The 13,377-nt window shown below is 37.1% G+C and overlaps 1 long non-coding RNA gene across 2 annotated transcripts in view; it reads left to right on the top strand.

Annotated features, from left to right (window-relative positions):
* Positions 1-2,429: 2,429 nt before the first annotated feature.
* Positions 2,430-13,377, top strand: part of LOC128810766 (uncharacterized) — a 122,710-nt gene continuing 111,762 nt past the window's right edge. For both annotated transcript variants that reach the window (XR_008438130.1, XR_008438129.1), the window contains exon 1: positions 2,430-2,510. This is a non-coding gene — a long non-coding RNA (uncharacterized LOC128810766). The remainder of the gene's footprint in view (positions 2,511-13,377) is intronic.

Here is a 13,377-nt window from a genome sequence, read left to right on the forward strand (position 1 = left end):
TGTGGGATTTTTTTTAAGTAACCTGCTATGTCTGCTGTTCATATTTTCCTTTGCTTGAGCTGCTTGAGAGGGCACACAGTCACAACACTTCATTGCTCTGCCAGAGAGGGCTCCATTATTTTCAGGATGCTGCAAAGAGAGGGAATGAGCTGAGATCACAGGGTGCAGTGTCATTGCTATAAATCCTGAGGACCAGTGTTAAGAGTTGCTGCACCTCCTATTTCTGTCACAGAACTGGAATCCTGTGATAATAAAACTAGAAGCATGTTTCTTTAAGACCCTGTCATTTGCCATAGAGTATGTTTCCACAGAGTACTACTTCTAGTCAGCTGTGGCAAAGTGTGTCCAGAGCCTGTGGTAGTTCCTGCAACAGCTCCAGGTAAAATGTTACTACAGATACATTGCTGGAAATTTTAATGAAAAATACCTTGAGGGTGGTACAGAAAGAAGAAGGAATTAATTGGCATGAAAACATTTATGAAGATAACCAGGCAAAATTGTACAGAAGAACTGCTTATTTTGTGGAAGGAAAGTAAGATACACAGAAAGTGGGAATGAGACTGGATGTTAGCAGATTGGGGCTTGTGCCCTGGGGGTGAGGTTTGTGAGCCTGATGCAGAAAGTGATGGAAGTCATAGAAGGATGATAACAAGAATGACCTACAGTAAACTTCTGGCTTAGGAAGTGAGACAAAAAAGCTTATTGAAAAAATAGAAGGTGCTATGCCCTTGGGAAAAGATAAAAACGTTTAGCAGTTGAAGCAGTAATATTCAGAGTTGACATCAAGAAAAGAAACAGTTTGCCTCCCCTTTACCTGTTGTGGCTTTTCCTTTTACTTGTTGCAGATTTTGTTCAGGGTTTTTATATTTAAATTGAAAAAGATGCACACACACACATCATATTTATTGCATTAAAAGATCTGTATAATATAGCATGAATTATACACACACTTACAAACCTAAATTTTACCATAGACTGGAAGATACCTGGTTTTTCTGAGAAAAAAATTATATTCTGATCACTTTCTAAGTGGAGAGTGGAAGTGAAATTGGATGTAATGCCAAAGGCAATGAGGAGATGCTAAACCATCCAGGTCTCTAATTCTGAACAAACCTGATGGAAATACAGTTGCTTGTACCAGGATGGTAGAAGCCATTGTTCCAGTGTTCAGCTGTGGATTCATCAACACCTTGCTAAAACCAAGATGTTTTGGATGGATTTTTTTTTTTAATTATTAACAGGTAATAATAATAGTTTCCAAACAGGTTTGGAAACTTAAGGAAATTCTCAGTGAAAACAGATCTATTAATCTGGGAAAACTGGAAATTTAAAAAATGCTTTAATTTTTCTTCTCTGTCTCTCTAAGTTTATTGTTGGAAACAAGTTGATTTCAATTGGATGTCAATTTTGAAAAGAGTCACCAGCTGTGTAACATTTAGCAGCAGTGGAGGTGAGACACCAGTCAAGATTTTATATCTGTATAAGCCTATATTAATATAATTCTAACAGATTTGTTGTCAGTCTGTTTTCACCTGCAGACCTTTAGGCATTTTTTTTGAAGCAGTGTTTGTGTCAGCCCTTACAAAGAGAGTTCAGTCCTAGTGACAGTGATTTTCCTTTTCTTGGTTGTCTTTTACTGTAAGAGTGGACAGAGGTCCTCAGATTCTGTGGTTCATACACTAAGAGTGACTGATCTAACATAAAATGAATCAGATTTGTGTAGTGTGTCCCAAGACATTATTTTATCATCCTTTTCTAATGATCACAGATCAGCCTTCAGCCTTGTGATATGTAACAGCAGTAAAATTTCTGAAATTTTACATGAAATGGGTAAATTGGATGACATGAATTGCTGGGGTTTGCGCTGCATGTATTTTGGGTAGCCAAAGGTGATGAAAGTAGAATAAAAAAAGTTCTACTCTTAATTGCTACCTTCAACTCAGGATATTTGCGTGTACTTAGCAAAGAAGTTGATTGACCTAATGGTATTAGGATGGGTTAGTCAACACAGTTGTTGTCCTATAGCCAGTAATATCATTGTAGTTATGAGCCTGTCACTGCTTTAGTTGTTAGCCTCCCATCTAAAGTTTTTAAATGTGAATAAAAGATGTAGATTAGACTGGAAATTGGCAGACAAAGATGGATGTCCTCTTTTTAAGGGCCTGATTAGATTTCTGGGCCACCCTGCTCACCTGTGACCTTGATTTTTTCTTTTTTTTTTCAGATTGTTAGTCTGTGCTAGTTCTGAGTACATATGTTGTGGTCTTGTCACCTGTTGACAACAGCAAGTTGTCTGCCGATTCAAATTGTCTGGTCTCTCGAAGTTACAAAACTATGGTCTTCTTTTTATTTTTGTTGAACACCTGTGAATGACGCCAACATCATATATAGGAAGATTTATTTTTCTATCTCTGTTCTGTTTTACCTCCAGAGGACTTCCAAATCAAGACAAAGTTGTCAAATTTTGCATTGGATTGAATGAAAACAATATATCCATCACTACTACTTAAGTAAGTTGACTGAATTTCAGGTTCATTAAATAAGGTGCAGTGATGCCTGTCCAGGTACTCCACTGGCATGTCTTCATCAAGCTGAGCTGAATTAAAACCAATAATGTAGCAATTTAGAGAGGAAGTGTTCATATAAAAGCCAGGAGCATTCATTCTCCTTAAACTTGTTTTTATGGTAGAGATTAAAAACAGTGCCTTTAGAAATCACAAAATTGTGTCTTTAGCTTCAATAAGCCATAAATCAGAAATTGTTGTATTGGTATCTGTTGTTGTTGTTGTTAGTGCCTCTATTTTATACATGACTTTTGGTTCAGAGTGGAGGTTTTTACTCTTTTGGCTTTTGTCATACTTTTTAAAGCTAATTCAAGAGTTACCCCTCCCTCCCTCCCTTTTCTGCTTTCAAACATTCTCTAAAGAAAGTGTTACCCTGTAACATGACTACAGTATGAACTTGCAGCCCAGATTCATTAAGCCTCTGAAAGAACGTGCCAGAGTATAGGGGCAAAGGTCTGAGTCTTTGCAGCTGGAATGTATGAATTGATTTTTTTTTTCCTTTTTTTTTTTTTTTTTTTTTTTTTTTTTTTTTTTTTTTTTCCCTTTTTTGCTTTGGGAATAAGTGGAGGAAAGTAAGTACAGGAAATTTTAAAGAGTAAAGTCTATATAAATGGTTGGGACTGAAGAATAATGAAGCACACTTAAACTTGGTCTCTTTATGGCTGAAGCTTGGAACTTCTTGGGCAAAGTAATTCACAGTATTTATGTTATCAGATTTTGATCAAGTTTTCTCTAAAGAACAACACTACTCATGGAAATTTTTCAAGTGTAAAAGATGCACACAAAAGTAGTCCCTGTTTTGTAGAATGGGTGGATGGTCAAACAGAGTCTTTTGTGTTACCTTTCTTTTCCTGAAGGCACTTCAGGATGTATAGTAGTAGGATGCTATAGAATTTTTTATTTTTATAGAATTTTTATTTTGTCCCCTACTTATCTCTGGCATTATTCCTGATGTAAAATCTGTAACATTCCCAGGGGTTGAACTATCCTCAGGTACAGAACAAGAGAAAATGAAACTTTCTAAACTACCCATAAAAATGAACAGAAAAAAATCAACAGCTCTTGCACTACTCTTGACACTACTCTTGAAAGAGAGGTCACGGTGGTAAAGCCTTGTCATTCAGAGCTCCATCCTGAAGAGTGGGAAGGAAATAGAGCACTGTCATTAACAAAATTAGTTACCACCTTTTTTGTCAGCAAAGCAGTTACAATGCTAATATTTAATCCACCAACTGGGTTATGCAAGTTAATGCCCCAGAGAAGGAGTCAGAGTTGCTGTTTTAGGGTTTCTGCTGCAAGCAATATGTTAGTCACAACTGATTTTGAAGATTTCAATAGCAGCTTGTGAAATAAAGACTTTTTATAGGAAAGAGAAGACCTTATCTACATATGAACATGGCACTGAATTCACTAAATCAGCTCTCCTGGCTACAACATAGCAGAAAATAGGACATCAGCCTTACTTCCTGTCACAGGATAATTGAACCCCATCTCCAAGCAGGCTCAGAGATGTATGAAGGAAAGATGATAATCAGTATTTCATCTAGGATAGAAACATATTGGATTTTCTACCTTTCCAAGCTTTGTGTGCTGAGTATGTGTATGATATGATCTCTGGCTCAATTTGTTTACCTTCCAGCACTGCTCCCATAACATCTGGTACATTTAATACAGAGATCATTTCATGCCAATGGACTGTACAGTAGGATATAAATATTAACCAGACTAGTAAAATGTATTTTCCACTCCTATTCTCAGTAATGTAGTTGAATTAAAAAAGACAGTCTTAAGTGACATATCCTTACTAACTTACTGCTGTTCTACTTTGTATTCATAAGTCTTCTGCAATTGCACCTGCTCTGATGCAGTATTGTGTCAAAAAAGCAGTATTAACCAACTGCTTCTTCTCTCTGCATATTAAGTAGAGTTAAAAGAGCAATACCATGGTAATAAGATAAGGAATTCCTATTCTGGGAACTGGCAGTGTATTTATAAGGTGGTGGGCAGAAATAACTGTTTCTGAAAATACAGTACTTATCTATTATAACTCCACTGTTCTGTTTGTGCTACAAGATTTGGTAGATATAAAACTCTGGAGTTTCAGTGGATTCAAATAAAACATGTCAGTTTTAGGCCAGTGACAGCACAGAGACATGGATTAGAATATGCATTATTGTTGAGTCAATAATAAAAATCCCTTCCACTTTATAGAGGATTATTGCAGGTGTTAAGGAAACTCAAGGCTTGGTGAATTCTGCCATCAGGCCCATTTGTCTTTGTTAGCCACTTTCACTAGCTATGCAAGGACCTTTCGTCAGCTTTATCATGGTGTCAGCTGTAAGATACATCACTTGGATTGAATTGCAACAAAGCTGTCAAACCTGAGGGGATGCTAGACTGTCTGTTCTGCTTCAAGTGCAGAGATGTCTTCAACTGTGATTCCAAAGCCTGGAGGTTTTATAGGGTTCATATGCTGTCCTGTTGTACCTGGCATGGAGGGCAAACAAACAGGAAGAGGACTGGAAAACCATGGTGGCCCTTTCTTTGTTTTGGTGTCTTCTGCCTTTTGGCCTTAACTCCCAAAATGCAATATATTGTCAGAAAGGAAAAATAAATCTATTTCCTCTAATGGGTCTCTCATTTATTTAAAATTGTGTTTCAAAGGAAGACCCTTTCATTGCTTGTTTTAATGTATCTTGTGTCAAGAATCAATTTTTTGGCATGTGTAGGATACTCATTTAAAGGACAGACCAATTCATGATGTACAGTTATTTATGGCTATTTTATTTTTTCTTCAACGAGATAACACAGACAAGACAAAAAATATTTGGAGGAAGCAGCTCTTTCAAAGCCTGGAAGAATCTGAAATATCTTTCCTATTTATTTGAACTGGTTTACTACATCCAAATTTCCAAAGCAGTGGCATCGTCTATTGTTTAAAAGAAACTTCTTATCCTTTGAACTTTCTGACCTCCAAAAGGTGGACAAGTCTTGACCAGCAGAATTTCATCTTCTCTTTTTCACAAAGAATGTCTCATACCGTTTCAGCTTCAGGTTTTCTCTCTTATACTAGGAGACTTAACTTGTGAGGTTAATAAGGCCATAAGAATGGCAAAAATGTATTTCAAATAGGTAATTTCTATTTCTTTATGCAGAATCAATTTCTTGATGTCTGCTTTTTAGCACTGATTCTAATTTTTAGTCAAATAATCTCTAAAAAGTAAATGAGTTTCAATTACAGACTTTTAAATAAAGCACTAAATATATTGGGTAAACTCTCAGTACATGCTTCTGAGTAATTTCCCCCTGGGCTTCTTTCTGTACTTGCAACTTACTTTATTTTTATTACAGATTATAAATATTTCTACTTCACCTGAAATGGAAAATAGCTAAACTTCTTCTGATGCTATAAAATAAGTCACAATCAATCTCATTAATTGTTTCATTCAAGCCCTTGAGCTACCCAGATATTACTTCTATACTTCATTACATTACTGTCTTGGTAGAATTAGAAGCATCAATGTCACTTTAAAATTATAAAATTTAAATATAATTCCAACAGTATTTCTGAATAAAGACTTACTTTTTTCTTTTTGGTGAGGACCATATACCTGGACTTTTTGAAAATATTTTATACTTACCTAGAAATATTAATCCAGAATTATCTTGAAGGACCTTCTAAGGTAAATTGTTGCCTTATGCATAATTCCATACATAAATCAGGGAATAGGATTATAACATTCATCATTCACTTTGGGAAGTAATTGGGAAACTTCAGTGATTTCTATAGTACTGCATATGATCAGATTTTGTGTAATAATTAAAAAAAATGCCATTCCAGGGAGTTGTGAGAATTTTAATGAATTCAAGTAGACGAGAATTTTTTTCAGTACTACGATGTCCTTAGCCTCATGCCCTAATAGCAGTTCAGCTCTGACCTGGTAATGAATCCATACCAAAGCCCTTTATCCCAGCATGCCAAACTCTTTGGAAGTTCTGAAGGACTTTGTTGCAGACTCACCTTAAATAGCAGCTCAGGGGAAGGATCCTGACTGTAGTGGCCTGGATTTTGCATCTAACCAATGACCCAAGCTAACCTCACTTAGCTTGTGAAATCTTGCAAGATCACAGCCCGAGATAAAGGATTAAGAAAACAGGAGAGGTAAGTTGAAAAAGGTAGCTTGTTCTCTTGGGGTCAGCCTCAGTATAAAAGGTTAACTCTCCTGGTCTGCCTGTAGTACTGATAACCTTGATAAAAATGCTGATGGAGTAAAACTTCTGTGTGAAGAGATCTTTTGTGTTACCCTGCACCTGGCTGTATTTAAGACTAATTCCAGCCTGACAGAAGTTATTCTGAAGATTTCATATTAACTGTACTGGCTGGCTGCCACCCACTGTGGTTATTAAGCTGAGCTGTGCCATTTGTTTCTTTATCTCAGGTTGCATGTGCTTGAACTTTCCCTGAGCTATTGTCAGTTTGCCTACATTAATATATCGCAGCCTCAAGACCACTAATACACAACGCCATGATATAAGTTTTTGTCTTGTTGAATACTTCATAATTCACCAGTGCTTGTGTCTAGCTAGTGAATTTCAAAGACAATACATCATGTTGTGCTTTCAAATACTGAATCCTTCCTTTGGGGTTGTAAGCAAATGCTACTCTTATGTCACACAGACACTGAAATATCTCTTGTGTTCAGGCCTCGTTCATCTCCCTTAATGTTATCTCTGTGCAGCCCTGTGCATAAAAAAAAGAAGTGGCATAATTGCACTTGATGCCACCTGCTTGTGAAAGAGCATCCAGGCTTCAGATGGAAAGGTCTCTTGCAGAAAATCAGCAGGCTCAGACAGGGGACCTGCATCTCGCCTCCAGGCAGCAGGGTTTCCTTCTGCCCAGCACTGTTGGGATCCAGGTCTGCTGTCATCCAGTAGCTGCTGCTAAATGCTGAGTGGTTAGAAGCCAGCGGGTGGTTTCTAACATTTTGAAAAAAAATTCTTTCTGTTGGCTATTTTAGTTTCTGAAGTTAATTCTCCTTTGGAGTATCTTTTCAAAGGGTTCTTTTCTGGTCACTAGATCGAAAGGCATTTGCTGACTCACATGACTATTCTAATTCTCTCTCCTAACCATCACGTGATGTTACCTTGTCGTATTCAGAGGCAAAGAATTGCTGTCAGAAAAAGCTGTAACTGCAAGAAACTGTAACCTCAAAGACAAATGCCTGCTGACAGGGATAACTTAGTAGTACCATGATCAGGACAAGTGACTCCCTCAGATGAAATAAAAGCCACAAAAATAAGACTTTTTTCTTGCTGTCAGTACAATGCAAATAGCACCAGCTTTTCCAAAGCATTGCTCTGCAAAAACATGAAAGGAGAAATCAAATGTCTGTCTTGAAATTCTGAAATAGTTTTTTAAAGTACTTGGGAGGAAGCTAAGACTGAGCAGCTCCAGCTAGAGCTTTGCTGCAGTCCAGACGACCTGACAAAAAGATATATGGTTGGATGAATGGGTACTAGTGAACATTTCTGAAGGGCTTGGGAATTGTATAGTTTTATTACTGGAGACACAGCTGATTTTTAACATTTTCATGAGATATATTTATCTACTTCAAGGTAACACATAGTCTGTGCTAATTAAGCAATATCAGATCTCCAGATCTGCAGGCAATTGACTATAGCAATTCTGCTGCTCTTGCTGTTTGGAGGGAAGATAATAATTTATACATTAACTAGTACCTGGGAATGACATTGAAACTTTAGAAAACATTTTTATTTTTTTTAAATCTTGTGTTTTCCCCTGCCACTAACTTCAAATGCTCTTTCCAACACTAATAAAAAAAGGCTGGTAGAGATACATGTGTGGCAGACATCCAAGAAATCAGCAACTGAGTAAAAGATTAAAGGCGTTTATTTGGTTTAGAGACATCCCAGATGATGGAGGAAAAAAGCTTGGGACCTGTCCCCGTTGAGGCAGGATGGGAATAATGAAGACTCCAAGTCATAAGGCGAGAAGAGAACTGATTTATTTCAAATACACTGCTCTTTTTATAGAGCAAATTGTGCAGACCAATTTCATTGGTCTTGAAGTAAAAACATCTCACACCATTGGTGTGCTGTGAATGGCGCACAGTGGCAGAACATGTCTATAAACAATGTGAACAACAAGAGAGATAATGAATTATTTACATTCCTTTCAAACTCTTTCCCAGGCTCAGCCTGGTAGAAATCCCTCCTTTTCTCTCTGACTGAACTGAGAATATCCACAGGGACCTAGTTTTGACAGATGCTAAGTGTATTTCAGCTTTCAGTGAGGGCCAAAGGAGTCACAGAAGCTGAGCTCCAATGGTCTTGATATCTGGGAATTTTGGCCATTGGCCCATGCTTAAAGGATTATTATAGGCTTTGCCATCCCATTCCACCACCTTTTCCCATCCCATTCTAAAGCTTCAATTTTCTAGCCTGGCTCATTCAGAAAGCCAGTCCTAGCAGCAAGAAGAGATGGAAATTTTGTTAGCTCTGAGCAGTGTCACCCGGAATTTTATTGAGGGGAGTGTGTTAACCCTTGAATTAACAAGCACTTGTCATCTGTTTTGCAGCCAAGGTCACCCATCCTGAGTGACTCCTCTGAGTCATGGTGTCCTCTTTAAAAGCATGGATTGCTAGAAGGATAGTTATAAATTGAACATAAATAGAAAGAACAAATACTGCCTTGAGAATAAAATGACACCACCCTCTCTCATGTTCTGCAAATACCTTACATAGTCTATGAAATATGCAAATAGGATGTTAAGGCAGAAATGCCCAAGTATTACAAAGAAATTTTAATGGCTTTCTGTGGAAATTTAGTTTCATATTTCTTCATTTTCTGTCGTGTAAAATACCATTTCAGGAACAGAGAGGATGGTTTACATTTATAGAAGGTGCCAAAGGCAGAGAAGAAATATGGTGTTCAGTACAGTAGAAGAAAAGAAGAGAAAGCAAGAAAAATAGACTCTATTGCTTCAGCTATAAGACACTATGTATTTCAATTCAAGCCTCTGTCGTTTCATGTGCTGAATTCTCCCTGATGGGCTGTTCTGTAATCTTCTCCTCCCTAACAACTATTTTTCTTATCAATGCATCTTTTCAGAATGAAGGCAGCAGAGATTTTAGCTAAAGTCGTAGTTGCATGAAAACGTAAATCTGCCCTTGCAGATCCCGGCTCTACATGACAAACACTGTGGTCCTGTGGCACAGAGCCCCTCTTCTGGTTCAAGCGCATTTAAAAATCATTGGTAGGTGAACATGGAGACTTTGTGACTGATCGGCCTTGCCTATGCCACTCCTGTCTCCCACCAGACTGGCACCATCTGCTCCTGTCCAAATCCAGTGTGAAGGTCACTTAAGCTGTACATTGTGTGAGCTGGATTATTTGGCAGAATTTGGCAATTATTAGGAACACCATTTAGGCAGCCATGCTAAAACAAGACTAAACATGTAGTACTTTGTTAGCACAAAGATCTGACGCTGATTGACATGTAGAAATGAGGAAAACCTTGGGACATATACATTCACAGTGGCCTCTGCTTCTTGTACTGGCTTATCGAAGCTTTCCTACTCCTTGTGCAGGACTGCTTGCCATGTAAGGTGTTTGTCTTTAGGTGAATGATTTTCCTTTTGCAGTACACACTTTCAATGTCAAACATGAGAGACATGAGCTCAACTGTCAGCTTCTTCTGTGGCATAATTGATTTAAAAGACAACAAAACCATGCTCATTGGTAAGGGCTGATACATAGATATGTTTAAATGATATATAGTGAAATATAAGTTTAACAGCTACAGGGCTTTAATCTGTCATGAAAGATGTACATGTTATAATTCAGGAATTTATTCAAGTAGATAAAATTAGACTTTAATTCCTTTTTTCCCATTTTTTTGCTTGATATAATCTATTAATAAATGCCACTATGTGCTGAGGACTTCTCGTAACAGTGCTGCAAATTTCTGTCCTTTGCTTACTGTGTGGGCATCCATTTTTAGTCCAATGCTAATTTAATAAGTGTTATATTTGTCAATAACATGTATTTAACAATGCTAATAGAGATATATGAGTGTAATTGCAAGAAAGCAGAGTCATAAAGGAACCATAACTCATGGCTTCCAAATAAGAGTTATGACAGGAAACCAGAAGCAAAGTCTGAACATGTTGGTTTGTAGTTAGAGGTGGTATACAGCCTTAATCACACTTGTGAGGAGTAGTGCCTAAACTTGATAGCAGGTTATTAAAATTAATAACCTTCTATGAGCTGGCTTTTGTCACTTGCCCATCGGTTCCTTGGGAAAACAAGGAATAGAGCTGACTCTCAGCTACATATTCTAATCTCTTTCATTCTGACATCTACCCAATCTGAGGTGACACGTGACAATTGTAAAGTCAGTTCATGAGATCACTGCCAGTTACCGAGGAAGTCAGAGAACTTTTCAAAGCACGTGTGAAAAGTGCTCCTGGAGGTCATTTAACCTGTTAGTTGTGCTTTAATTTCCTGATTTTATGTAAGTCCGCACCTTCACTGTGTGATGCAACCTTTAGCACGAGAATTTTTCAGTGGCAGAAGTATGTTAAATCACTTCCTTTCAAATTTGTAAGATGTAAAAAAGCAGCCTTAGCTTCTTACTTTTGATTTTATAGGGGCCAAAGGCTTGTTTTATGGAACCAGGTGGCAGCTTCTCCTTTGCTGAATAATTTATCTTCTGCAATCTGAATTGTATTTTCCAGTTACATTTAGAGAAGAACATCATAGGAACCCGTTTCATAATTTGATGTTGCATTTTTCAGTTTAATCTGACTTTACCACATAAAGCTTTTATTTCATACCTTTTTGCCCTTCACTCCAAAAGTCATTATATGAAGATTATTTTATCTTTACTTGTACCTGTTTCTCTAATAAGCATTTAAAACACCAATGAAGAAAAAAGGCAACCACTTGCCCAAACAACCAAATAAACCTTTCAGCTTGAAAGCTGTTAATTTTTTCATGATTTCAGCATAAAACTCATAACTCATAACAGAAAGCTCAGATTCTGGATGGACTGCAAAAAATTACAAATTAAGTGAAAGTTTATTTTACTCTTGTACATATTTCACAGAGCTTCTAGCGTTAAATAATTAATAATGGCAAAATAGTATGCAGTGTAATCCAGATGAGGTCATTGTTTTCCATTTTTATTACACTTTAATACTCTGCAAAGCTACTTTCTTGATGGTCTGTGTGCTTTTCTCACATTTGACTAGTCAAGAAATTTGAATAGGCTAGATGAAAGGATATGTTTTTTGTAGTTTGTTTCATAAATATTTTTAAATATTCAAAGGTTACTTTTGTAGTCTGTCTGAAAACTAGACACCACTTTTTAAACAGTGCTTTAGCTCTTCTTTTTAGCACTTTGTGCTGGGATTGCAATGTATTAATTGTTCTTTTTCCTGACCTCCTGCAACATAATGGGGAGAACATTATCTGTGCTTATGCATATGTGGTGTCAACAAGTGAACTAATATTTTCAAATTTTTCTTCGTTCCAAGCGAAGATAAGGGAACTTAAAATTTTATGTTATTGCTTTTAAAGCTCAGTAGGAAATTTACATTTTCTTAAGGGAACTGCAGTGGTTTTGTAATATTTTGTATTAGGGGAAAAAAAAATCTGCACTGAATTTTGACCTCCAGACATGTCCAGGTGCACTGAAATATTGAATGACTCATCAAACCAAAAGTGGGTATGAGTTTGCCAAGCAGATGAGGGTGGTGAGATGCAGGAACAGATTGCCCAGAGAAGTTGTGGATGCTCCATCCCTAGAACTGATCAAGGCCAGGTTGGATGGGGCTTTGAAAGGTGTCCCTGCCCACAGCAGGAGGTTGGAACTGGATGAACTTTACAGTCTCTTCCAGCTTCTATACTATGATTCTATGAATGCTACTTTAAAGATTATTCTAACTGGTTCCCTCTAACACTCAAGTGTCATTAAATAGAGCAAATGCAATTTTATTCTATTCACTTTTCTTTACATCTTGGAAGTAAAATACAAAAAATGAGTTATGGAAATGAGGCAACCTGTAGAAAATCATAGCATGGTGTGGTGAGTGGGAGGTATCCAGCAGAGCTTCACTGACATGCTGGTTTTTGGGAACAAGAAATACTGTTTATAAAATCAAGGATGCTAAATAGGACTTGGTGAAGAGAGTAGTCATGTTATGCCCCCATCTAAAAGCATAATGTAGACTGTCCCTGCTCCAAGTTATGTGCAGCAGGATCCCAGCTCAGGACTAGATGCAGGAAGTTCTTTATCTCCAGCAGTTTCTTCTTACCTACAGTTTGCTGTGTTCTGTTCTCATGTGCTTTCTATCTGTAATCTTGTATGTGAAAGATAGTGGAGGAAGTGCTGGTGAAGAATAAAGCAGTAAGTTCCATTAGATGTACATGATCTCTGTGCAACTTTCCTGCATCCAGGTAACACCCTGAATTAGAAAAAAATTAATTATATTTTGACACAGAGAAATATGCAAAGATACTAAACAAAGATAGCAGTTTCCTTTCATATACTTTCTTAATCTGCATATTTGTGCTTTAACTTGTTTAATTAATTTGTGTTCAGATGTGGAGAAATTCAAGATTACCTGCATTGAAAGTTGTATCCTGATCTCTGCTGTAAACATTTACAGTGCAGTAATCCAATTATTTATCCAAAAAGTAAAGTAACCGATGATAAACTAGATTTCTGTTATGACAATGCAATGGAATTTTCCATTAAATAATGTTGAAGGATTGAAAAGGCACCCA

The sequence above is a fragment of the Vidua macroura genome, chromosome 1, assembly GCF_024509145.1.
Source record: "Vidua macroura isolate BioBank_ID:100142 chromosome 1, ASM2450914v1, whole genome shotgun sequence".
Taxonomy (NCBI): Eukaryota; Metazoa; Chordata; class Aves; order Passeriformes; family Viduidae; genus Vidua; species Vidua macroura.